Source organism: Suricata suricatta, chromosome 2 (assembly GCF_006229205.1).
Source record: "Suricata suricatta isolate VVHF042 chromosome 2, meerkat_22Aug2017_6uvM2_HiC, whole genome shotgun sequence".
NCBI classification, from domain to species: Eukaryota; Metazoa; Chordata; class Mammalia; order Carnivora; family Herpestidae; genus Suricata; species Suricata suricatta.
In genome coordinates, this window is record NC_043701.1 from 41,173,694 (window position 1) to 41,201,067 (window position 27,374).

The 27,374-nt window shown below is 43.7% G+C and overlaps 1 long non-coding RNA gene across 1 annotated transcript in view; it reads left to right on the forward strand.

The window, feature by feature from the left end:
- LOC115306271 overlaps nucleotides 1–24,037 on the forward strand; it is a 42,475-nt gene extending 18,438 nt beyond the window's left edge. The window contains exon 3 of the long non-coding RNA XR_003915287.1: nucleotides 23,990–24,037. This is a non-coding gene — a long non-coding RNA (uncharacterized LOC115306271). The remainder of the gene's footprint in view (nucleotides 1–23,989) is intronic.
- The last annotated feature ends 3,337 nt before the right edge of the window (nucleotides 24,038–27,374 follow it).

Genomic DNA, 27,374 nt, shown 5'->3' on the forward strand with positions numbered 1-27,374 from the left:
ATTAGTTACAGCATATCACTAGTTTAATTTTAGGTCCAATTCTGTGATTCTACTCTGAACCTTAGCCACGGATAGTGCAATTATTTATAATGGGGATGGACATTTTTTAGAAGGATGGTGTACTTAGATTTGTATAGTAGTATCTATTTGTTGATGTTAATACCTATCATATCTATCATGATACTAACATCATGAATATATATCATAATACCATATCATTGTTGCTGTATCATGAAGTCAATAATCAAATAACAATTTAAATATTTTAATACTTAATTATATAGGTATATATGCCAATGTGCTTAAAGCAAAAAGGAAGTTGGCTGGGTATAAACCCAAGTAGGGAAGCCCTTTGGGCATTTGTAGGGAGAAGATGAGGGTTTTTGTTTTTTTTTTAACATGCGGGGTTAATATAAAGCTTTGCCTGGCAGAGCTGGAAGGGGGCTGTGACAGAGACATTTAATGCTTGCTAAGTGTCGGTTCTTCTCAGCCTCCCCTGAGAGTGGGCAGGGCCACATGACAAGTTCTAGCCAATGACTGAGCAGAAGTGGCGTGGGCGTTACTTCCAAGCTGAGATGGAAACAAAGCTCCGGAAAGCTCCGGAAAGACCGCCTAGTTCTCTAGTTCTCTTCTCGCGCCCCCCCCCCCCCCCCCCCCCCCGCCCCCCGCTGCTGACACTGTGGAAGTTGTGTTTTGGGATGGTGGAGCCATAAGATGGGAACCACCAGGATCTTTAAGACAGTGCTTAAAGGAAGCTGCTAGAGCCATGGGCCAGGCTGACTTTGAATTAAGCTGTCGTGTTAAGTCCTTGAGCGTTTGGGGTTGGTTATCACCAAAGTATAGCTTAGTCTGTCCTGTCTGATTCATGGACTGATATTTATAGTTCTCTAGATATTAAAATGCAAACCTAATGATGCCACCTCTTGCCTGAAAGCCACCGACAGCTGCCTGAGCTCTTAGGACAATATCACAATCCTTTCTATGAAGCTGCCACCTCCAGGCCTTGTCCTGCGCACTCTTATTGGTGGCCTCTTCACCTGGCCAGCTCTACCTCATGCCGCTCCCCATGGGAAGCCAAGGGGGAGGCCTGCCCTCACTCTTACCCCCAACTGGCTTCCTCTGACCCACTCAATAAGTATTTTCTACTTCTCATTCAGAGACTTGTTCTCATTGTGAGTGATTAGCTTTGCAAATATTGCCTTATATTTTTCCTACTGTGGAGAACAGAGGCTAAAGCTGCCTACTCACTGCTGTATCATCAGTGTCAGGCCCGAGGCTTGGCACAGGCCAACATCTGAGCAAGTCATTGCAGAGTCAAGAACTGTGAGAAGGTTTTTGCACAAGTCTGGAGGACCACCTCTCTGCTGTGAGGGGCAGTTCTGGGGCAGCAGGCCAGAAGCAAAGCCCTTTATGCTACCTAATACTGATATTACCAACAGCAGTGATAATAGTAACTGATAAGGTTTTGAACACTTGGCTCAAGGCTCAGAGATTTCATCTTCTCCATAACTCTATCATGTAGGTACTGTTACTGTTGCAGGGAAAACCACCAAACGCCGAATAGAAGTGAGGCAAGATTTTATTTACGGCTGGGCCAAACCTGATCTCCTGGTCTTAAGGAGAAAAATATAGAGAATGGCCCAGAACAAGGGTAACAGTGGGCTTTTATGGACAGTAGCAAGGCAGAATACATCATTATTTTAGCTAACCAATTACAATTTACAGCATTTCATTACAGCCAATTACATTGTAATACACAGATGTTAGTTTTGGCGGGAACCTATTATTTTTAAGTTCTTAGTCTTTTAAAATGACCAATCATAGTAGGACACCTAAGATGCTGCAGGACAGTGTTCGGGTGACTTTCACCTGTGGGCTTTGCCTCATCCAGGTCTTAATAGAGGGGTGGGGTTACTTAACAGAATCTTGAAAAACAAGTTAAACTTTAGGTTACAATGTTCATTATCGAGTTACATTCTTAGGATCTTTCCAGATTGCCCAGTCTTTAACTACCTACCCGAATGGGAGTTTAAGCTGAACTTATATACAGTAAGTTCTCTGATATCCTATAAGTTGAACTATTACATTGACCTGTTACATTCCATAAGTTGACATTACTAATTCCATTTTATAGATGAAATCACTGGGGCAAAGAGATCTTAAGTTCACATGGCTAGTAAGTGGTGGAACTAACACCCTAACACTCCTAAAAAAGTTCCCTCTTGGTTCTGAGCCCAGATCCGGGAGGATTTCTGCATGGTCCCCCATCTATTCTCTTGGCAGGAGGAGAGACACCTTGGGAGTGATACACAGAAGAAGCACCAGGCTGCAGTGTGGCAGGGGGATGGACAGGAGGGCCAGCCTTCTTGAGGCCCTGGAGATCTTAGGACACCACGGGATGCTCAGTGAGGGTAGCCCAGGAGGGACATAAGGCTTCACCCCTGTTGTCATTTAAGGGTGTGTGAAATGGACTTAGAAGGCATCCGAGATGATTTTTTCATTACAAAGATTGTCTTTGGTGACTTGGAAAAAGGTTTAGTCCAGCACCAAACATGATTTTTCTTTTCTTCTAATTAATTTATTTTCTGCCAAAGAAATTGACCATGTCCCTTTAAGCAGCACCAACCCCAGAGCAAGGTGCCCCTGGAGAGAACCATGGGATCAATTTTTCAGCCAGGGACTATGCAGCTTGGCTATACAGGCTTAGGGCTTTTAATTTGCTTATACATAGAGTGGCTTGAGCTCTATACATCACCAAATCAATGCAAATCAGTTTACTTGAAGCTGGTTCAATTTTAAAAGAATTTCATTAACCAGCAATAAAAGGCCTGGTTTAATATGATTACTATAGGATCCCCAGCTCATCAGGAAGGATTCCTTTTCTATAATGATCTTAACATTTATATTATGGCATTTTCTAAGAAAATAAAAAAGGAAGCAAAAAAAAGCACACTAGTGGGAGATGCTGAAAATAATGCTTTTCTTTAGGAATTCACCATTACACAAACTTCTTTTCCCAAATGGCAAGGACCTCGGGAAGGAAACATGTTTATTTAAACCCTCATGTTGGATGTCTGTAGACACACGCCCCTTGACACATGTTCATTGCATTATCTAATCCACACAGAACTGTAACCACTCCAAGGCGGAAGAGGGCTTAGTGGTATTTAATACAATCGCTTAATTTTACTGAAGAAACTGACGCCCAGAGACTGTAAATTGTGATCAAAGGTCAACCATCTGGTTAGCAGAGATGAGGGCCTGGAAATCAGGTCTTTGCTCTCCTCTCTGAAATTCTCCACTGGTGGCAAAACCTGGAAGCCCTTACGCCATTCACAGCAGGTGATGAGCAGCACAGTGGGAAATCACCACCCTGGAGGTACTTTCCATAAAAGGGAAGGGAATCTAGCAGTTTTCAACAAGCATGGATGAGCCTTGAGGATATCATGTTAAATGAAATCACAATCACAGAAAGATTCCCATTACATGATGGTCTCCAGAGTAATCAGATTCCCAGAATCCAGGGGTGGATGAACGGTGGTTGCCAGGGGCGAGGAGGAGGACCGGAAATGAGGAGTTGATAGTCATCCGGCATAAAGGGCATAAAGTTTCAGTGAGGCACACAGAATAAGCTCTAGAGTTCTGCATACAACATTGTACCTACAGATGACAGTACTGTGTTGTGCCCTTAAACATGTAAGAAAGGAGATCTCGTGGTAGGCATTCTTACCACAGTAAAATAACATTTCAAATAAATCGTAAAGATCCATTTGGAAGTAAGGCATTTATATTTTTATATGGTGAAGCTGGCATCACCTTTGCTGGCTTGGAGAAATGTTTAATCCAGCACTGATCATGGATTTTCATTTCTCCTAATTAATTTATTTTCTGCCAAAGAAATTGAGTGTGTCCTTTAAACAGCACAATTCTCAAAGCAACGTGTCCCTGGAGGGAAGTGTTAAGGAGAGAAGTTCTATTTCATCTCACCAAGATTTCACCCCTGTGCCCATCCCCCACACTAACTCCATCTTCTCCTGGAGGAGTGTTAATGCTGATTTGTAGGAAGCTGTTCCTTCTGGGCCCTGAGTGGCTACTGGGTGGGATTAGTGGCTTTAAAGACCAGCACCCCCATCACCAGGCTCCCCCATGGCCTAGGTCTTGCTTCCATGTAATAAGCCCGCCTGCATTCTCTGGGTCAGGTCCAGCCACTTTTGCTTCTATTCTTCCTCTTCTGCCAACCCTATAACTTGGGAGGAGGGGCAGCCTGGGTCCACTCTGTAGCCCACTCACCCTAGAGTCAGAGGACAGAGAATGGAAACCCAAGGAAGGAACATGAACCTCAGCACCAAGTTCTGATTCAACTTCCCCCTAGAGCCTACATTAGGGGATATCAAGATGTTGCCCAGCTACTCAAAAAGCAGTTCTTTTGTTTTATATCTGGTTGGAAACTTAAAGACGAGGAGAAGGGGGAGCAGAACAGGGACTGACTATTCCTAGATTTTCTGACATTAATCTAAGTCCACAAACCCTTGTCTAAAGGGGCCCAGAAGTGTTAGAGAATTCAGAATTATTCTGTGGTCACTGGGCTAGGAAGTTGGTCCTAACATATGGTCAAGGTTGAAAATCAGTGTGTTCAGAAGTAGGGAATGTTTAGTTTATATTGGGATGATGTAGGATTTCGTGTGACGTGTGGACTGGCTCCTTTCAAATACTTCAATACAGAGCTAGACAGTTGAAGTCTTGGCCACTGATGAGCGGATAGGATTCGGGTTGGGCAGGCTTCCAGGTGGCATCCTGTGCCACCTGCTAACATCACCTTTCCCATGTGACACAGTGATGGTTACAACCATGAGCTTGGGAGATGTTCAGCTAGTTTGACTCCTGCTCACTGCTTAAAGTTGAGGCTTTGGGAGAGACACCTAATAGTCTAATGCTTTGTGGTGACCTTAGAAATTGAGTTATCCAATCATACACAGCGTGGATGAGCCTGGCCATTGTTACTGTTTGGTCACCCTGCTAGGGCGTGAGATCCTCATTGGCAGTGTGGTGGTATCCCATTCATCTTTGCACCCTAGATTCCTATTTTGAGCCAAGAACATAGCATAATACACTCAGTAAAGGCTTTCTGAAGGTGGGGATAGATGGATAAAGAAGACTGGTAATCTGCAAAGTAATTGCTCATCATGTGTACTTGCAAGGTGTATGGGGCTGATGGGTCTCTATTCACCCCCAGGCATTCCCTCCACTCTCCTCTGGTTTGCTCAGCACCCTCATCCCTTGGGAAACCCTCACCCTCTGGCATCTGGTTGGGTTGGCCAGTGGCAGGCACTACTAGGAGATAGGAGCATGGAAATGAGTGAGGTTGGGGTGTCTCTTTCTGCCCCCATCTTGCTTTACTGTCACAATTCTGTGGCTATGGACCTCAACTCCTGTCCAGGAAGCCCTTTCTCACCAGCTGTCAGTAACAGTGTCCCTCAAGACCAGGACTAAACATGGCGTCTTGCCATTGCTTGTCCGTGGCTGCCGCAGAATCCATTTGGGGTCCCTTTGCCCTGCCCGTCCCTCTTCAGTCAAAACCCCCTACATGGAATTGTTCCTTCCGCCAGGGCCCTGACATTCCTGCAAGCGGTTCTTTTAAGACCAACAGCATACATCAAGACCTTATCTAGATCAGTTCATGGCAGGCTTTTAAGAAGAGAAAGTAACCACTGGAAGGATAAGTTGGGTTCTGCTGAGTTAACTTGAAATTTTAGTAATTGTGTTTTGTTATTCACAGAGGAAGAAGGGAGAGGGTGTTTGTAGTGTGCACAATACAAGATTGAGGCAGCAACATGCCCATTCTGCAGATGAAGACAATGAAGCTTTAAAACGCCACCTGTCCTGTCCCAGGTTGGCTCCTAGCCTCTGGCAGACAGGTCAAGACAGCATTCCATCTGTTGCTTATGGTTTGTGAGTAGAAAGAAAACCCAATGGGATACTTTGCTGAAAGGCCCGTTTGACCAGAAGTAGCAGATTTGGCTCTTCTGGGGTGGAACGTATTTTTCTTGAACTCCACTGGACATTTCTGGCCATGGTAATGTTCTGCTCTGTCAAGGGCTTCTTAAACTCTTCAGGTAAGAATGAATTTTCCCCGAGACCGCCATGAGGTGTGGGAGAAGACCGCCTCTCTTTTCTGCACAAATGCTATGGAAGGGCCTGGGGACGCCAGCCGCATTCCAAAATATGAGGCGAAAAGATGTTGGTTTCGGGGAGCTCCGCCTCAAGCAGCAGTGGAAGCCGCAGAAACAGGGTCTGATTTAGAGCAGATGTGAGAGGCTGCCAGGGGCCGTCTGTCCTCAGCTCGGTCAGCCCTTCTGTTGTGTCTGCCTCTGTTTGCCGCCCCAGCCCCAGCGGCCTGGGCTAGCGCTGCTCTATTTTTAGTTCACACTTCACCTTTCTGTCTGTGAGGTGCTTTTCCCAGCTTAGGAAAACACGCTGCAGCCAGCAGCACAGGCCCCTGTGACCTCGGTGACGGGGAGAGGCTCCCACTTGGAGCCAAGCAGGGCTCCTTCGGGGGGTCTCGGAGGAAGGCTCTCATGGTCCGAGAATTCTTCAAGGTTGGTTGGTGGCATCGGTTGTCCTGAGACTCTAGGACTCTATCCTGCCCTCAAAGGAGAGCTCAGGGTGAGGGGACCCTGGATTGAATAAGTGACAGCCCAGGCTCGGTGGAGGAAGGCAGCCCGAGGTTTTCTGGCCCCTTCTGCAGGATCTATATGGGACCCTTAAAAGTGCAGCTCCCCCACGTCTTCTTCTTTCTTGTTTTTTTAAAAAAATTAATGTTTATTTGATTATTTTGAGAAAGAGAGAGAGAGGTGGGGTAGAAGGTATGGAGAGAGAGAATCCCAAACAGGCACTGTGCTGTCAGCACAAAGCCTGATGTGGGGCACAACCCCACTAACTGTGGGATCATGACCTGGGCTGAAATCAAAAGTCAGGTGCTCAACTGACTGAGCCACCCATGCACCCCACTCACCCTCATTCCTGATGTTCTCAACCGGGCGGGGGAGGGAAACATATGCATTAAACTCATATTTCTTGTTGTTAGTGGTAATAATATATGCTAATTATGAAAAGTTTTGAAAATATAGAAAAATAGAAGGAAGAAAAGGAATTTAATCCATTTTCTACCACCTAGGGACAATTACTGTTAACACATTAGTATACATCTAATCCTTTTGAATTATGTATTATTTTTACATAGTTGTAACAAGATGGTAAGTATAAAACTGTACGTAATAGTTGTTAAAAGCCTGTTTTCCACCTCTGATTATAGAGATAAAGGCATGTTGTATAAACAATTTAGAAATTGTATTAAAAGTAAGAAAGAGGGGGTGCCTGGGTGTCTCAGTTTTTTAAGTGTCCAATTTTGGCTTAGGTCATGAAATCACGGTTCATGAGTTCAAGCCCTGCGTCAGGCTCTGAGCTGTCAGCTGTCAGCCTGTTTCAGATTCTGTGTCTCCCTTTCCCTCTGCTCCTCCCTCGCTCATGCTCTCTCTTTCTCTCAAAAATAAATAAACATTAAAAAATAGAAAAAAGTAAAAACAGATTTCCAATATCTTACCATCTGTGGATAATCTCTGTTAATTTATTGACAGTTGTCCTGACAGCCTTTTTTTCCTATGTATTTTAAAATATAATCAAGGTCATTTTGCCTATTTGATTTTTAAGCATGCTCAATACAGGCAATTCATAGGTTCCAGAAGGAAGATGATTTCTGTTCTTGAAGTTTTTCTCTTCTAACAGAACAGAAGACCAGTCATTTGGTTAATTAAACAGACAACTTTTAAAGATGCAAAATGACTTCAGTTCTCAGACAATAAGCATCAGGTCCTCTGTCGTGCTACACAAAGCTGCTTTAAGCGTTTATTTGAACAGTTCTGACAAAGTGTTCCGAGTGTGTAAAATGCTTTGGTGTTGTTAGCAAGGGCTAGAATGGAATGGCACCACGGTCATCAAATGCAATAAACATTCCGAACTAAGTGAAGGATTGTGGCATCAGAAACACAATTCCTGTTAATGGAAAGAGGAGGGACCTTTAGCAGGGCCAAGTTCATGTTCGTTTTCAGAATCTACCTATGATGCATCATCCAAATGGCTGCCTGGGTTTGATATCCAGACTAAGTAGAGGAAAATGAAGTTAATTCAGTTAATCTCTTGGTTAGTGTATGGTATGTCTCCAACCATTATACTCAGGAAGGATCCACAGACAGTGTATAACTGGAATGCCTTTGGTCTGCCTTCTCACGTGGAAGATAGCCGGTGTGGGTTTTACATTCTTGACTCCGCACCTTTCCCTCCTCAGAACTTTGGAGGGAAATTTTATATTCTGGCCTCCAGTGTTGCAGAGCTGCCTGAGGCCAGCCTGGTCTTTATTCCTTCGCGTGTAACATGTTCATAGGACTTTTTTCTGTACTTTCTTATTTTTTGAAATTTCCTCTATTGTTGAAATTAAAATATTTTCCCAAAAATATATAGGCATGCTCCTATTTTCATTGATGTAGACTAGAATGTGGTGACCCTTTCATTCTGAACAACCAAGCAGCTAATTTCTCCCAGGGAGTCTTTAAAGTTACTCCTTAATGAAAGCATTGCCGTAATCTTGATCCGCCTTCGATGTCGACAATGGTGTTGATTATCCATTTTTCTGTCCTCTGTATTTCTCATCTGTTTTTCCCGTTTCACCTTTCTGTCCCGGCTGCCTCTGGGGGACTTTCTCAGGCTTGCTGTTCACACAGCGGTCCTGTTGTCTGCGGTGCCGATTTCGATTTCACTGCCGCCCGCAATGACGATTTTAATTCTTTCATTGCAATCTGGGTCTCTGTTCTTTTCTCTATTATCTTTCTGTTTAATTCTCATCTTGCTGTCTCTTTACCTCAGCCTGTATCTTCCTCATTTACAGATGGATGCTGTACTCAGATCAAGCACTCACTGAAAAATTTCCTCTTGTTCAGGTAGGAGATTCTTTTTAGAGGTACACTCTTCCTCTTCGTGTTCTATGTGACCTCTCCTTTTCCTTGGTCTCAACTATTTTTTATTGTTTCCCATAATCTGTGTTCACATGTACTTACCCCGTGTCACAGGTAAATCTAGCCAGACTCTGTTTTGCATCACAAGTGAGGCATGCATTTGCCTTCAGGTGGATTTCTGTTCCTTTGGCTGATGTGAAGTGTCTTTACTTCATCTACACCCAGTGGGCAACTGATGTGCACTCTTAGCAGGCCAGATCCCAGAATCTTGATTCAGGAGGGCTCGGCCACTGTCAGCCTTAGTTTTTGGTAGGACTGTCAGTTCTCACCTTCTCCTATATCCCCACACAATTCAGGAGAAATTGAGGGAGGCTGTGTAATATGTCCATATTATGGAAATTACTTAAGGCGGGAGAAGCTATTACGTGCCTAAGTCTTTGGGAGGTGATGCACATGATCTCACTGAGTTCTTCCAAGTTCCATCTGAGGTCAGTTTGATTATCTCTCTTTTACAGATAAAGAAATATATTTTGCCTTAGATGAGGTGTCAGGAAGGACTACCCAGCTTTTTGACCTGTAGCAAAATCACAAATGAAATGTCTCACACCTCAAGAGATACTTGGCAAAAAAAAAAAAAAAAAAAATCTAAACTGCTCCTTCATTGTAAGGCAGTTTTATAGGAAAATAAGATGTTTTCACCAATTAATAGTCTAGAAACACAGGAAAAAGTACAAAATGAACTGTGGGCTAAGTAACACAGCTATTACAGATGGTAAGATAGGAATTCCTTTTAATCTAGATTTAACAGAGCCCTTTAGTCCTTTAAAGAAAATTAAATTAGTGTAATGGAAAAAAAATTAGAGTTCAAAGTCAGATCTATTGTGCAGATGCCTGGCCTTTCTAATGCAGTCACATGACATACTTTTTAAGGATGATGATGATGGTGGTGGTGGTAGTGATCAGCGTTTAGAGCCAGAGACCTGAGACATATGTATATCATTTCTAACGGGAATTTTCAGTATATTTTCTCTTAGCCCCATGGTTCAGTACTGAGGCTGCCTGTGATTCAAATACTGGAAGATTCTGAGTCAGGCCCTATGTAACCTGGGCTGCAAGAGAAGACTCTAGGAAAGCTGAGCCAGCAGCAAGACTCTGCTAATGTGAGATAATGCACTCTGAGGCCTCTCCTCCCAGGAGCAGGTTGAAGGCCCGGCTCTCTCAAAGTCACGAGCAGCACCACATTTGTCCCCAAAGACCTGCCGTGCAAGCTATCTGGCATCCGTGCCCAGATGCTGAGGGGTTTTGGGTGCAGGGTTTTCACGCCACCCTGCGGGCTCTGGCTGCTGGAATTCCCTGATGGGAAGTGCTAATGCAGCATGGCAGGGAAGGAGCTGGGGCCTCCTTTTATCAGGGGTTGCACCCTGAAAGCTGCTGGCTGCCCTGGGGAAGAGCTATGAGGTCAAGGTAAGAAGATACTTACTAGACTTCAGGGGATGGGCAGAAAATTGGATTTCTACAGGCAAAGCAGCTATTTATAAAAAATGTCAAGGCTTTGTGTTTTCCTTGTAGACGTTTTCTGGTCTCCAGGCAGGAGAAAATTGCACCATCTTCCTCCTTAACAGAAAGAACCTTCATCAAAGCAGGTGGAAAAGCATCACATGAAGACAGGTCCACTCCCTTATTTCAGTCTCTTAGCTAGAACCCAGCACAGACTCCTTCCAGATTCCTCAGGCAGCTTCGCCAGACAGTTCCCGGGGATAGAATGGGGTTGGGGTGGGCATTTGCAAGGTCAGTGCACATGACTAGATAGCTTTGGGTTTCCTGGAAGGATGATTTCCCTTCCTGGAAAATGCTGGTGACCGATTTTTCCCATGTGTGTAGATGTTGGGGTCTGACAGTCAATTTTACTATGTAGTTATTGGAATTTAGGAAGGAATAGACTTCATTTGACTATATGTTACTTAGCATTCATCATACTATGATAAAAGTTGATACTCATATACTTTACTTGGTAAAAGCATTAATCATTCGTGATGCTGTGTATAAAAATTTAAAAAAAAACAGGGACCCCTGGGTCTCTCAGTTGGTTAAGCATTTGACTCTCAATTTCAGCTCAGGTCATGGTGTCAAGGGGGAGAGATTGAGCTCTGTGTCAGGATCTGCTCTCACGGTGTGGGGATTCTCTGTCTCCCTCTCTCTCTGCTCCTCACCTTTTCATTCTCTCTCCTTTTCTCCCTCCCTCTCTCTCTCTCTCTCTCTCTTATCTGTCTCGCTCTTAAAATAAATAAATAAACTTTAAAAAATATTTTAAAAACAATGTCCTATTTATAACTCAGCACAAGCACCTATATTCTAGGACACCTTGTTACAAGGTGATTGCATTACATATGAGATACAAATGCTTAAGAATACAGTCTGGTGGTTGATTTCAAAGCTCAGCGGGAGATCAAGGAACCAGAATGCAGTGGTCTTGCCCTGTCCCAGGGCTCCTGCAGGAGACAAGACCTGCAGGTTGCCAGGTGTGCAGCCTGCACACTGATCTACATGTTCCACCGTCCCTGGCGCCCTTTCTCATGGTAAACACCCTTCCAGCTGGTTATCTGCCCAGCCTGGTTCAGGCCCATTAGCTGAATCCCAGGGGAAGAGAATGAGGAGGAAATGTGGCTGTTAAGAGCGGCGAAGAGACTCAGGAGTTCTAATTCCTGTGGCTCTGTCTCTGACCTGCTAGACGGACTTCGTGAATCTCTGCTTTCTTTGTTGTAAAGCAGAGGCATTAAATCAAATCCTTAAAGGAGCCTTATATGAGCTAGTGTTTGGGCAAGTGGAAAAGCATCACATGAAGACAAGTCCACTCCCTTATTTCAGTCTCTTAGCTAGAACCCAGCACAGACTCCTTCCAGATTCCTCAGGCAGCTTCGCCAGACACTTGCAGGGGATAGGATGGGGTCGGGATGGGCAGGCTTTGGCATTTGCAAGGTCAGTGCACATGACTAGTTCTAAAATGCTGAATGAAGATCTAGGTCCTTGTATTCCGTTCTCCTTCCCTGCAGGATGGGGACCTAGGCGTGTCGGGGGGACCACTAGGCTGCAGGATGGGCTGGGAGGGCCTTACCCATAGTTGTAGTGCGCACATTGGATGCAGAGTAAGGAGCTGAGGTACAAGGCCCCAAACTAGATCATTCATCCAGAGAGGGAAGATGATGAACAAGAGCCAAAGGCAGAATTAAATGGGACCAGTGTGGTGTGGAGCTTAGGAGCGCTGCATGGAGAGATGCCTGGAGCAGTCCCTAGAAGGTGACACTTTCTTTTTCATAGTGATTTTTTAAATGTTTAGTTACTTATTTTGAGAGAGAGAGAGAGAGATAGCACAAGTGGGGGAGGGGTGGAGAGAAAGGGAGGGAGAGAATCCCAAGCTGGCTCCATGCTGTCAGTGAGAGGCCTGACACCGGGCTTGATCCCAGGAACCATGAGATCATGACCTGAGCTGAAATCAAGAGTTGGATGCTAAACCGACTGAGCCACCCAGGAGCCCCTCATAGTGCTTTTTAATGCCATTCTTATGTTGTATCATATAGGCAATTATGGGGGTTGAAACTCTCCAGTGATATAATGCAGAGACATGGATACTTTGCCATCTATGTGTTCAGCATGTACTTGACATCAGAGTCAGAATTCTCCAGTTTTAAAACATGCATGTCCTGACTACTCAGGACTCCAAAGCCAAGGAGTACAGAGGTGGTTGCGTTTGGCTGGCTTTTTGAAGGCTACAAGCTCCAACCAGCTTATCAGCAAACGCTCCCATCCTTGGAAGACTTTCCCTCCCCGACCACCCTTACTTCTTGGAAACTGCAAAGGGTGCTGCATGTGTTCTGAGACTCCATTCTGGTCACTGCCTGTGACTAGGCACTGTCACAGCCCCCTCTGGGATAAACTTTAGCCAGTTGCTTGAGCTGCTGCCCAGGGGCAGGTTGCCGGAGACCCCCAGCACCCCAGCACTGCAGAGCTGGGCCTCTAGGAGTCTCATTGCCAAGGGAACCAGATCACTCTTGGGGCCACTGCAGCTGGGTGGCCCACACTCTAGGCTGCCTTTGGGCTGATGCACTTGGGATCCAAGTTGCTCTCACGTAAGTGAGAACACCGCCCGCTCCAACCCTTTCTTTACTATTAAAATCAGCTAAGGTCGGAACAATGCTGCCCGAGCCCTATTATTTATTATTTATTTAGGTTTTATTTGAGTCTAGCTGACACACCATTTTGCATGAGTTTCAGGTGTACATCAGTACATTATGCTACATCCACCACAAGTGTGCTAACATCTATCCCAGTTCATCCCTATTACAAGATCCTATGTCATGCCTTTTATTCCTGGGACTTAATCATTCCATAACTGGGAGCCTGGATCTCTCACTCCCCTTCCCTTGTTTTGCCCACCCTCCCCTTCCCTCTGGAAACCATCAGTTTGTTCTCTGCCTTTATAGGTCTGATTCTGCTTTTGGTTTGCTTGCTCATTTGTTGTTGTGTTTCATTCTGTTTTTGTTTTTAGATTCTACTTATGAGTGAAATCCTTTGGTATTTGCCTTTCTTAGTCTGACTTATTTCTCTTAGCATAATACTTTCTAGGTCCATCCATGTTGGTGAGACTAATTCCCACACATAGCTCTTTGTCCACAGGATGCACACCTACCAAATAAGTGACCTGGACAGGATGGGATCAGGTATCCTTCTGTACCCAGAATCCCTCTCCTCATGTGGGGGCCTCACAGCTCGGGCTGGGCCACAGGGTCTGATTCCTTTGTCCCTTGTGCTGGAATTTCTGCTCCAGGGATTTTGTTATCCCTGCCACGGTCTGCCTTCCATGCGGCAACGCCAGTCTGTCAGACAGGTCCATAGGCATTTACACCAGAATTCGGACAAAGTTCACATTTGTTATGTTTTTAATATTTATATTTTTCAAGGAGGTGTTCAGCACTTGTGTACGTCAGTAACTAATCCATGGGATAGATCACCTGACACATTAGTGGGAACATCACGATACCATGAGGCCAGGCATTGGGGACACTGATGGAAATAACATGGCGTCCCTAGCATTGAGGGAGGAGATTGGATCGGTTTTGAGGGAAATCATAAAGTAGTGCTGAGAAGTCTGCCCTGCCCATGTCCAAATCTTGGCCCTCTCTCTGGCTGTGCGACCTTGGGCTAGTCACTTAACTCTTTCTTTGCCTCAGATTTTTCATTACAAAAGAGGGAAGACCATAGCATCTGCTCTCTGGGGTTATTGGGATGATTACATGACTTAACATATATCAGTATATGGGTTTGATATATTATACACATGCTTGCTCTTATAACTGAGTTTTGAAGTCATCAAACACTCCCTGACTCACTAAATATGAAGTTGCCCAGGCCAGGTAGAGCAAACATTTCAATTACTAACCCCCAGAGAGAGGACTCCAGGCTTCTCTGGCTGTTCAGTGACGTGGCAGGAGAGCAGCACTGACCCACAGCATTCCTCTGGTGTGAATTGGGACCTATTAGGCCTCAAACCCCACTCTTGGACCATTTTTTTTCCACCACCTGAATGACTTGGACTCACAAAAACTGCTCCCACAAGGAAATCAAGACGCCAAGTCCTGGTGGGAAAAGAGCAGATTGTCCAATGGGCATTTGGAACATTTGACCTTCTGACTTCTAATTATTTTTCCTGTTATTTATACAGCTGAGTCAGAGGTTCCAGGAGAGTGAGGCAATTCTAGGGGGACTTGGGGGAGGGGGAAGAGTTAGGGAGTGAGAGGAAGAGAGAAAGAATTGGACAGAATATTTTCACTGGGAGTAATCAATTGATTCAGCCGTTTTGGCACCAAAATGTCAATTTACTGGACATCTTGTATAGACTTTCCAGCACCTTTATAAAAGAATGTCTTGTCCATAGCATTTGGAATTTTTTATTCCTGGGTTTAGCCAAAATTTAAAAGTTTAAAGACATTGGACAGTAGGAAGATCACAAGGGGTTGAACCTATGGCAGCAAGCTCGGGATTCAAATTCTCTCCCACTTTTTTTGTTTTTAATGTCATCGTCAGATAGATACACCAGTAGGGGGAAGTTTGTTTATGTGGACTGGGAGTCAACTTAAAGGTGGCAGACTGGCCCTTTCTGCCTGAACATATGCAGCAGACCTTCTTTGGTTATGAGGAACTTCATTCACTTTCTTTATGTCTCCCTGACTAAGGTCTCCTGTGCTATTGCTCTGAGGACTTTTTTAATTATAAAAATCCTTTGCATGGCAGTTGCAGATCTCATTACATATTTTCGTACAAAGTTAGTGGATATTTAGCATCTACCGTTATAAAGTAGCAGGGTATGTGTTTCACGTGATTATTCGCACCGCCAGTGATGTTCAAGAGCTCTTCATGTTCCCTTTCAGGAGAACTGATATTTATTAAACATCTGTGTTTCTACCCCACTGTTTGGAAATTGATGGGAGTCATGCTATTGAAAAGAACACTGTATGGCAAATTTTATTCCTCTCATTTTCCTCTCAAGGAAACAGAGGCTCAGAGAGGTCAGGTAACTTGCTCAAGGCCACACAGCAAGTAGAAGAGGCAGGATTCCAAGGTAGACTCACTGCATCACTGCTCACAACTGATTCTGCTCAGTCCTTGATGCCCAGCTGTCCTATATCTGCCCTTTTCAACAAAATTCCTGCCATTCATTAATTTTGAGCGCCCCCCCCTTCTTTCCTGCCACCAACCATGGTCCAGGGCTTTACCACCTACACTCAGGGTCTGGCAATAGGCCCCTCCCTCCTCTCTCAGCTCCCTCCTTTCCCTCCTTTCAGTACATTCCCCACTCAGCAGCCAGAGTGAGCCTCTTTTAAACATTTTTATTATAAGAAACATCACATGTACAATAAATGAATTCTAGGGGTGCCTGAGTGGCTCAGTTGGTTAAGTGTCTGACTTTGGCTCAGGTCATGATCTCATGGTCTGTGAATTTGAGCCCCACATCTGCTGCCAGTACAGAGCCCACTTAGGATCCTCTGTCCCCTTCTCTGCCCCCTCCCCTATTCTTTCTCTCTTTCTCAAGAAAAAGAAAAAAAAAAGAAATGAATTTTACAGTGAACATCTATATACCCCCCTCCCCAGATTCAGCCATGAACATGTTACTGCACTAATTTTATCACAAGTCTATCCACCTACCTGTCCCTCTAGCCATCCTTTGGTTTATCTTATTTTGTGATGCACTTCATAGTAAGGTGAGTAAGTTGTAGACATCAGTACTCTTCCCTCTAAATATGTTACATGTGTACAGAATAGAGTTTTTGTTTGAATGAGAGACAGGAGATCTCATTCTCCTGCTCACAATCCCTAGGACTTTCGGAACCCTTAGAATAAAAGCTCAACCCTTGCCCTAGAGGATAAGGTCCTGCAGCATCCAATTCCTCATTCCTTCTGGCTCACATGGTCCCAGCCATAGCAACCACCTTTCTGCTCCTCAATTATGGCAAGAACTCCTTTGCCTCAGAGCCTTTGCCCTGGCTGCCCTGCCATGTCTTCTCCTTAGAGAAGCCTTTCCGCATCACCTCATCTGAGAGGACCCCCATGCACCCCTCTCCATCCATATGACCTTGCTTTGTTTTTCTTTACATCATTCATCACTACCCAACATGATTTCACACATTGTTTGTTTCTGCTCTGTCTCCCTCACTAGAATGAGACTTGGCAAGGGTGTAGATTTTGTCTTATTCACTGTTGTATGGCCAGGGCCTAGAACATTTTGGGGGCACAGTAGGTGCATAATAAATACTTGTTGAATAAGTAGATGGATGATAGAAGGAAGACTAGAAGGAAAGAAGAAAGGGAAAGAAGGAGAAGGCGAAGGGTGGGAGGAGGGAAAAGAAGGGAAGAAAAAGAAAGGAGAGAAAGAAGATGGCAGAATGGAAGGAAGGGTTGATTTCCTGCTGGAGAGTTTTGTCTTTTCAGGCATGGCCTGGTGTCACATCTCTGAAGGGAAAAGGGTCTGTGTCCATGTGGCTCCTTGCTGAAGGCTGTTTCCAGAATCTAGATCTTAATAGAATGTACAAAGCAGCACTGAGAAGGTTGGGAGGAAGGTAGGCATCGCCCCACAGGCCCATTTCTTGCTCCCCTGTGCCATGGGCCTCTTACAGCAAAGCCTCATCTTTTGACGTTACTTCTGGGATTTGTGGGGTGGTGGGGGGATCTGGGGAGGTTCACAGGACCGGAGATAATTCCAGCTCAGAGTCTTGAATTTCTTCTCCTTTGACTCCTTTTCCATTGGTAGGAAAATATTGCCTCTGTAAAACTCTGGACTGTCACAGATAATATTTCAGTGCTGGTTAATCCAGGGACTCCCCAGGTCCTTCTCTTCTGTGGGTTTTTATAGATTTTCTATCATTGTAATATGCCCAGATCTCCCCGTCCCTCCGCTCTTGCTGCACACAGGTCCTCTGCACCTGCTCAAAGTCTTGACCAGTTTGTTCTTGGAACTTCAGGGCACTGTCCAACTAGGCAACCAAGCACGTTCTTGTAGTGACCAGTTGTTGCTGCTCTTGCATTTTGATGGGGCAGGAGTGGGAAGTGGGGCAGGGATGGGAAGTTAAGGAGAAATTTTAATGTTGAAGGAAAAGTCTCCAATGGGTCACTGATGGAAAAATGAGCATTGCTGGGTATGTGGGTATGTATTGTTTTGTACTGCCTTTAGTTTAATTTTCATAGGAGAGAATGCCATGCCCATGTCAGAGCAGAACTTTCCAAGGATCTTAATCCGGCTTTGACCTTGGAAGTGCCAGAGGGAGTTCGTCTTTTCTCCTATCCTGTTCCATGTGCCTTCATGATGCCTGCTGTCCACAAAGCCATGGAGAGGGGGACCATGTCTCTGTGGCTGCTGCAGGAGCTCCTGTAAGGACAGTAGCGTTTGTGCACAAAGCCCTCTTTCATTGGGCTCAAAATCTACTCCCCTCGAGGTGCTGTATTTGAGCTGGGTGTCCTAGAGTCCTCCCTGGGTTCTGTACTGGTGTGAGAGGATTGTCCTGGTCCCCTACATGGAGCCACACTTTGTCACTGACCAAACTTACTTGTGGCCCCTTATCTCACTTGGTCCCTACCTAAACGACCTGTATCCACAGGGCTCACACACAGTTCTGTGGGTCCTCACTGTCTCCTGCCCCAAGCCCTGTCATCGTGGGATGCCCCTACTTCAAGCTTGGCCACTCCCAGCCTTGTGTAGATGAATTCACGTCAGAAGAGGCCATGGGTTGGCCGGTAGCCTTGAAGCAGCTAATGTGTTTGAACTTGGTTGTTCTGGTGGTGGGGCTCCTGATTCCCCACATTCTTGACCTCATGACTGGTAGGCCAGTTCTGTGTCTTCTGGGAGAAGCCCCTCAAGGCCTGGCCTCCACATGACTCCCCCAGACCTCCTGATGCTTTTGTCCTCACATAATGCCTTGTTTTCAGGCTTTCTGGCTAGAGTGGTTTCTGCTTCCTGCTCGGAGCCCTCACTGATACGGTATGTCTGTTCCATTTCATTCCTCCAATATCTCGGAGGTAGGCATTTATATCTTGCTTCCAGATGTGTGCCAAATAGGATACAGACATGGGCCATATGTGACAGAATCTGGCTTTGCATTCAGTTCCCAGAGGCTCCGTTTTTAACACTACATTGCTTTGCCTCACCTGAACAGAAAAGAGTGGGGAGAAAAAAAATAATGCCGGGTAGAAAGAGAAGGAAGCTGTTAATGCCATCCCTTCCTTCTCTTCCTCGTGCTAGTCTTTCTTCCTCACCAAATTCCCACATGGCCAGATTTTCTGAAAGCGTATGTATTTCCTGCTGTCAAATGCATCCCCCTCCTGGTACCCTAGGAGGGTAAACAGAGATCCTAACATCCCACAAAGTACCAGAAAACTGAAATGCTTGAGCAAATTCTGCTCCACCTATGGCTTCATGCATGAATATCCTTTGCTTATCCTCCAGGCTTGAGTAACTGGCTCATCCCCTGGAATCCCATGGTGCTCTAGTTCACTCATTCATATCTTTGCAGCAAAGTTTGCCTCATGCTATGGCTACTTGTATGCATCTCATACCTCCTCTACCAGACTAAAACTACATCTTGTCTTTGTATTCTCTATTCACTTACCAGTGCACAGAGCCAGGCCCTTTGTTCAACCCTGAGAATCCAAAGATGAATAGGATACAGTCTTCGGAGTCAAGGAGATACTGGTCTGGTGGGGACAGGCAGATATGGTATAATACAACCTACGAATAAAAATAGAAAGATGCAGAAGGGGCTGAGGCAGGGGTGAGGCACTGAGGAAACCTCATGGCTCAGAAATGGCTCTCTAGAGGAGGTGATTGTGAGCTAAGGTTTTGATGTCTGGATAGGAGTTTTCCAGACAAGGTAGGAGAGGGGGCATTTCAAGTACGAAGGGAGAACATGGGCCTGATGGAATTTGAGGCAGCCAGAGCTCAGGATGCATAGGAGAAGCATGGAGAGTGGGGGCAGGAGTTAAGTTAGGAAGAGGTAGGCCAGGAAGGCCAGGAGATGCTTGGCACAGAATAGGTGCTACATAAATGATTTCTGCATGAGAAAATGCATTACTGATATTGTTTTGCAAGACAAAATGGAGGCTTTGTTCTGTGGACTGCCCAGCCTCTGCTTTCAGACCTCTCTTTCCAGGCCTGTGTGAGCCATCCATCATGGTGAGAGCATGTCCACGAGTGCCGGGGGAGGTGTCATGGGACAGAGCCAGAGGGACGGTGGGCCTCACACAAAGCCTCCAGCGACAGCCAAGCTGCTTTTTAATGAGGGCTCCTTCCATCACTCTTGCCCAGTATTCAGTCTGCAGGTCTTGATTTGGCTGTTATGGAGCTATTTTCTTTCCTAACTTTTGTCAAATCCCATCTTTTTATTAAAGCCTCTGAAATCGTTTTCGCCCTCCAACTTTGGTCTCTTGCCATTGTCCCTTTTCATCCTAGTGAGGAGGCTAAGCTGTGCCCCCTGCTCTGGGCTCAGAAATAGGGGCCATGGGCGGTCCCCCCACAGCCCCTGGGTGGGCAGCAGGGCCCCCTGGCTTTGGTGCTCACCACCACCTCACCGACAGGGCCTCTGCAGGGGCAGGCAGCCCACCTGGGGGCCTAGATGGCTTTTATATCTTGCAGCGGCCCGGTTTTTGTATTCTTCTGTGAGATGTAGGAACTTGTACTGCCCTTATTCCCAATAGCTCTGCCTGCCCAGAGGTGGAAAGAGCAATGAGTTTGCATCTTACCACCAGTGCAACTCTGTGTTGTGACCTTGAGCAAGTTATATAGTCTATTCAACCAAGAATAGGCTCGGCTATTCAACCAAGCCTCAGTACTCCTGTCTGTAATGGGACTTCCCATGCAGGGTTGTTGGGTGGATTAGATGTAGAACTCTACATACTGGGGAGCATACGACACTGTGCAATGCACTGCCTCGTGCTTGCTGCGTGGTCTTGTGCAAGGCACTTGACCTCTTGTGTCTCAGTTTCCTTATCTATAACATGGAAATACTAATCGTTCATCTGCTTCATAGTGTTGTAGTGAAGATTATATAAAGTAAAATATGTAAAGTGCTCCGAGGAGTGCCTGCACATTTTAAGTACCGTGCAAGGCTTAGCATAAAATTCCTCTTCTGTTACAGCAGCCCTGCACTTAGTCCTGGTGTTCTATAGCTTCTGCAGAGGAGGAAACTAGGCACAAAAATGTTAAGTAACTGGTTAAAGATTCTTGACTCTCCATCAGTGTTGTCCAACCGAACTTTCTGGGATGATGGAAATGTTCTATGATCTGTGCCATCCAATATGAGTGGCTATTGAGAACTTGATGTGGTAAGCAGTCTGCCCCCAGAATGCCCCCACCAGAGATGTCCACATCCTAATCCTCTGTGATTATGTTTCATTGCATGACAAAAAGGATTCATAGACATGATTAAGTTAAGGATTTTGAGATGGGGAGTTTATCCTGGACTATCTGGGAAGACCCAGTATAGTCCCAGGAATCCTTGTAAGAAGAAGACAGAGGAGTCAGAGAGAGAGAGAGAGAGAGAGAGAGAGAGAGAGAGAGAGAGAGAGAGAGATGAAGGTGTTACATTGCTAGCTTTGAGGATGGAGGAAGAGACCATGAGTCAAAAGATGTAGGCATCCCCTATAAACTGGAAAGAAAAGTAAATGAATTCTCCCTTGGAAGCTTCAGGAGGAATACAGCTCTGCTAACACCTTGAGTTTAGTCCAGTGTGACCCATTTTGAGCTTCTGTCCCCAGAACTGTAAGATAATAAACTTAGGTTGTTTGAAGCTACTAAATTGTGGTAATTTGTTACAATAGGTAGCCAATATACTGATGCACTGAGTTTTTAATTTTGTTTAACTTTGCTTAGTTTAAATTACATTTGGCTAGTGGCTACCATTTTGGATAGTAGAGTTGTAGATAGTAAATGGTAAATAGTATATATTCATAAAATGTTGCTAATGGGAGACATTTGATAAAAAGCACTTCAGTGTAGAAGACTTAATTTTTGCTCCTATATTTTCATTCAACCATCTGGTGTGTAGAAATCATCAGAATGATAATGAGTGGTGGAATACTTTGTTCAGGATTTATTCTTGGTAGGGATTTGCCCATTTCACCTAGGTTATCCAATTTATTGGCATATATTTGCTTATAGTCTCTTATTTCTGTAACTTCAGTAGTATGTCCTGTCTTTCATTCTGATTTTAGTGATTTGAGTCTTCTCTCTTTTTTCTTAGTCACTATAGCTGATGGTTTCACAATATTTTCAAAGAGACAACTTTTGGTTTAATTTCTTCATATTTGTGAATTTTCCAGTTTTCCTTCTGCTGTTGATTTGTTTGTTGGAATTCTTATTTTATTCAAGTATCATAGTTAAAGTCCCCTTTGGTTCTTGGTGCTTTGTTTTAGCTTTTTGAGGATACTTAAAGACAGTTTCTTAAATGGTCTTTGTTGGGACGCCTGGGTGGCTCAGTCAGTTAAGCTTTGGACTTCGGCCCAGGTCACGATATCCGAGTTCGAGCCCCACATCAGGCTCTGTGCTGACAGCTCAGAGCCTGGAGCCTCCTTCAGATTCTCTGTCTCCCCCCACCCTCCCCCCTCCCACGCTCATGCTCTCTTTCTCTGTCTCTCAATAATAAATAAAAATGTTAAAAAAATAAAAAATAAAATAAAATAAATAAAAAGTCTTTGTCTAGAAGTCTAATGTTTCCTCAGGGATGCTTTCTGGAGATATATCGGTTCCTTTGAATGGGACATGGTTTTCTATTTCTCTGTATATTTTATTTTTTAAAATTTAATTTATTTTTTGTTGGAAATTGGGCATTTTAAGATAGTCACTGGGGTGCTTGGCTGGCTCAGTGGGTAAAGTATGTGACTCTTAATCTCAAGATTGTGAGTTTGAGACCCACATTGGGTATAGCAATTACTTAAAAATAAATCTTAAAAAATCTAAAAGAAAAGTCACTTCTAGTCTTTGCGGATTGGCTATGTGCTGGGACATTCCTCTACTTACTAGAAGAACATACTTTGAATCTTGGAATCAACCCATGGTGAAGGCTTAAGATCTTTACAAATCTTTTCTAAACATGTGTCTTATCTGAACCTGTATATGGCTTTTTGAATTCCCCTGAATACACAGGGAATTGAATATTTTTGAATGTCTTAATTTTGCAAAGAGCTTCACTTCAGTTTCTCTTTAAAGCCATAGATGTTTTGTTATATGCCTCCATTTTTTAAAATGTTTATTTTTTGAGAGAGAGAGAGAGGCAGAGAGAGAGAGAGAGAGAGAGAATTTGAAGTAGTTTCCATGCTCAGCATGGAGCCTGGACACAGGGCTCCATCTCACAACTGTGAGATCCTGACGTGAGTCAAAAGGGAAACCGAGAGTCAGACAGTTAAGTAACTGAGCCCCCCGGGGGCCCTGTGTGCCTCCATTTGTAATCTCTCACTACCCCCCCTAGTTAGGCAGGACAGAGACCAGTCCTTCAGCACCTCCCAGACAGGTTATCACACTGCAAATCAAGTCTGCTCTGCTCCCTCTGGTTCAAGGGAAGGGATTGGGAGCTGGGTTACTACCTCCTTCAGACCAAGACTGTTCCACGCTCGGGAGGGGATGGGACAAGCATCAGTAAACATGTCACTAAATCTACCATATTTTGAATACAGATTTTCTTATTGAACATTTGTTTGGTTGCTGTCAACCTTTAACTGTTTTCTAGAACTTCTATAAAGTTACTTTAGCTCATCACTAGTTGTTGTTTTTTTTTTTTTTTTTAAGTTTCTATGAGGGAAAGAAAGCCTGGAACTTTCTAGTATGCCACTTTTCTACTGATATTTAATTTTCTTGTTGATAACCTGTATTTGCAAGTTTTATATAAAGAACAACTGTTTCTTTATTAATAAGAAAAGGTAAGGATTATTAAGAAAGAGACAAGATCTCATGAACAATCTTGCAATAGCAAAGGAGTTATAAACTACCTAATAATCAAAAAATATAAACTACATAATAAACTTAATATACATGCTTGTGAACTCAGTGGAAGCACATTTTGCATAGGAGTGAGCCCATCAATGGAGCTCTCGGCTACAATCTTGTACAGTCAACATAAACCTCGCATAATTCCCAGCACTTTAAGAGGCTGACATCAGGGACAGTGCAGAAACCGACGCTGATCCTCCATTGCGCTCCAGAATGTGCTCAGCGAGCAGATGATGGATGGGCAGGGTCACCCATGCTGTTTAGATTCTCTCTCCTTCAAATGCAAGTAGTTGTAGTTCTATCATTATTTAAATGTATATTCGTTTAGACTTCAGTCTATATAAATTGAATTACAAAATGATATGAAGAGGTATAAAAGATGACTTAAGCGAATGGCAACCCGTACTACATTCTTAAATGAGAGACCAAGTATCATGAATATTTCATCTTTCCCCATTAATAGATTGCCAGCATGCAGTTCCAATGAAATATATGCACAGGACGTTTTGTGGGGAATATGACAAAAAATAATTCAAATCTCACGTGAGGAAAGAGCTAAACCAGGAATATGAAAGACCCTTCTGACAAAGGTGAGTATGAGAGCAGAGGATGATACCAGTTAGCACTTCCTGGCATTAAATCACACTATAAAGTTATAATAATTTAAACTTTGTGGGACTTATTGAACAGTAAATACATCAGTAGAATAGGATAACAGAGAAATAGTCTTTTATATTTACATTAAATATTTGATAAAATTGGCATTATAAATGAATTTGGGAGGCACCTGGGTGGCTCAGTTGAATAAGTGTCTAACTTTGGCTCAGGTGATGATCTCATGGTTTGCGGGTTCGAGCCCCATGTTGGGCTCTGTGCTGACAACCTGAGCCTGGAGCCTGCTTCAGATTCTGTCTCCCTCTCTCTCTGCCCCCCCCCCCCCCCGCACACTCACACTCTGTCTCTCTCTCTCAAAAATAAACATTAAAAAAATAATTTGGGAAAAGAATCATTACATATAAATGTGTGGGATAACTGGCATTTTGTAAAGTACTCTTTAGGTCATCATTTTTTATTATGAACCAAAATAAATTCAAGGTGGATCTATTTTCAAATATTACAAAAAGTGAAAAATTAGAGTTAAATATTTATTAGACCTCAGCGGAGGAAGAATTTTTAAGTTTAAAAGTAATAGAGGGGAATCTGGGTGGCTCAGTTGGTTAAGTGCCTGACTCCTGATCTCAGCCCAGGTCTTGATCTCAGGGTCATGAGTTCAAGTCCTGCTTGGGCTCTGTGCTGAGTGTTAAGCCTACTTAAAAAAATAAAATAAAAGTAATAGAAGAAGTTCACACATAAAAAGTATAACTGATTTAACTCAAACAATTTTAACTGCCATTAAAATGACAAAACAAAAAGACAAAAAAATACACACTGGAAAGTATGTTCAGTCAATTTTATTGACAAAGGATTATTTCTTTTTCATACAAAGGGCTCATCTAACATTTAAAAAGTAATTAAAAAGTATTAAAATCAACAGATTTAGGTGATACCGAATGGTAATTGACAATTCATAGGATGGGAGGAATAGCATATGAATCAACATGAAAAGTATTCTATCTTACAAACGATCTCAGAAATGCAAAATTAAACAAAAGTGAAAATAATACTTCATCCCTTACATAAGCTAAAATAAATGTTTTTAATGGTGATGCCAAATGTTAGAGACACAGTAGAAATGATATTTACACTGGTTACTGATGGCATTATAAAGTGATGGATATTAATCAGGATAGTTGGGCCTTGATGCTCTAACAAGTAACTTGAAAATCTCAGTGGCTTAACACAAAAGCCTATTTTGCATTTATGCAAAGCCCAGTAGCTGTTTATTGTTGCTCCATCTAATGACTCAGGGGTCCATAGTACTATCTTAGTGGATGGCATCACCTTGGCAGATGGAAAGGAGGTGTGGAAAGCATAGCTTCCCTTAGGTATCTTGGTATCTCATTCCATTTCTGCTCAAAACCCATTGGCCAAAACTAGTCACATGACCCCAAACCAATTACAAGAGAGCATAAGAAATAGTCAATGAATACTGTCCTTTTGGAGATCAACTTACAGTATAAGTCAAATGCAACAATAATTTCACTTCTGAATAGGTACTCTCAGGAAGTATAAAAATGATAAAATCTAAATACATAAAAATGATCACTACATTGTTTTTAATGATGTAACCACAACATAATTACTACCATTTACAAAGTGGTAATTCATTGCCTTGTTATATATGGTACAATGAATTTGACTCCGTCTGCAGGGTAATGGGAAATGTGCAATGTGGGCACATCTTCTTGCCAACCAGGTAGGATCTGCCAGAATTAAATCATGCCTCACAAAACCTCTCCTCGAGACCTCATCAATTATTATCTCATGTGCATCACTAATTCCAAACTTGGCTCCCAATCATGGTGTTCTTTTTACCAGGCACCTGCCGTCTTCCACTGTGATTCTTGATATTGATTCTGGCTTTGACCCTTACCACCACCACCATTGCCTCATGCCTACATTTAGGATTTGATGGAGACACTGGCAGTCTGAGGGCCACTGAAGGCCTTTGGACATGTTTTATTTGACCTTCACAGGGTCTTGATAGATTCTGAATTCATAGTCGACATTTAAAATTGGGAGATTTCACATATATACCCAAATTTCAGGCTTACTTGAAAAAAAAAAGGAAAACCTGATAATCTGGCCCCTGTGTATTTAGGCAGTACTATTTATCACAGTGTGTCCCTCACAGTCTTACTTCTCTTTTGCTTCACTCATCCACCTGTGAGGCCTGGAGACGGCTGCTCCTTGTTTAGAACAATCACAATGCTTGCCTGACCAGTACAGTGGGTAGGTTTGCTTCTCTGCCACTTCAGAGAAGTGCTTCATTGCCTTCAAAAGCAACTTTATTATGATTAGTAGTAACCCGATGATTTGCCAGCTTCTTCAGACTACCCTGCAAGGACCAGCTGGGGTCACGTGTTTGTGTCTCTGAGACCAGGACAGCCAGCTCCTGCCTGGAGGTCAGTGGGTCTAACCTTTCTTCCTTGGCTCTCTCTACTGCTGCACCCAATCTTCTGTCTCTGGGTCACCTCTTCTATTTGTGCCCCAGGCAAATGGCAGCTGATTGGCTTTCTCTTGGCAGGCACAAGTGGGTGCTAATGAATGGAAGAATGTGCTGTCCTTACACCTGATAAAGAGGTAATTGACCCCCACCTCCTCTCTCTCCACCCTCAGTATTTCTTTTTATGTGCAATAATCTGCATAGGCAAGACAGAGACCCCAGTTTAGAAGTTACACTTAACTAAGAGCTCATAAAATGCTTAGATATTATTCCAAGATGCAGTTTGCTGTGAGTCATGATTGAAAATATATATCAGAGGGCTTAGATGTCCATCTATCTATCTGTCCGTAAGTTCTTCCACCCATCCACCTCTCCAATCAGCACTTATTTGATGCCTACTCTCTGCCTGGGTCCTCACAATGCCGAAAGGTGAGCCATATTTTACTGATGAAAAAAGGGGTCCAAGGGCTTAAAATAATTTGCTCACTTTTATAACTCAGAGAGGAAAACCCAACTCTGAAGTTCAGAACCATTACAGTTGGCAGTTCTGCCCTGAAGAAGTTCATTGTCTAATAGAGACCATTTTAAGTGTGATGATTATGAATTCGCCTAAATTTCAAGTTAAATATTCCCACCATTGTCTCAGTTATCTGAATGATTTTGCCAAAAGCACTTGGGAGACCAAATTATTTGGGTAATTACGTCAATACACGCAGCCTCCGAATGTGGAGTGTTCTACTTC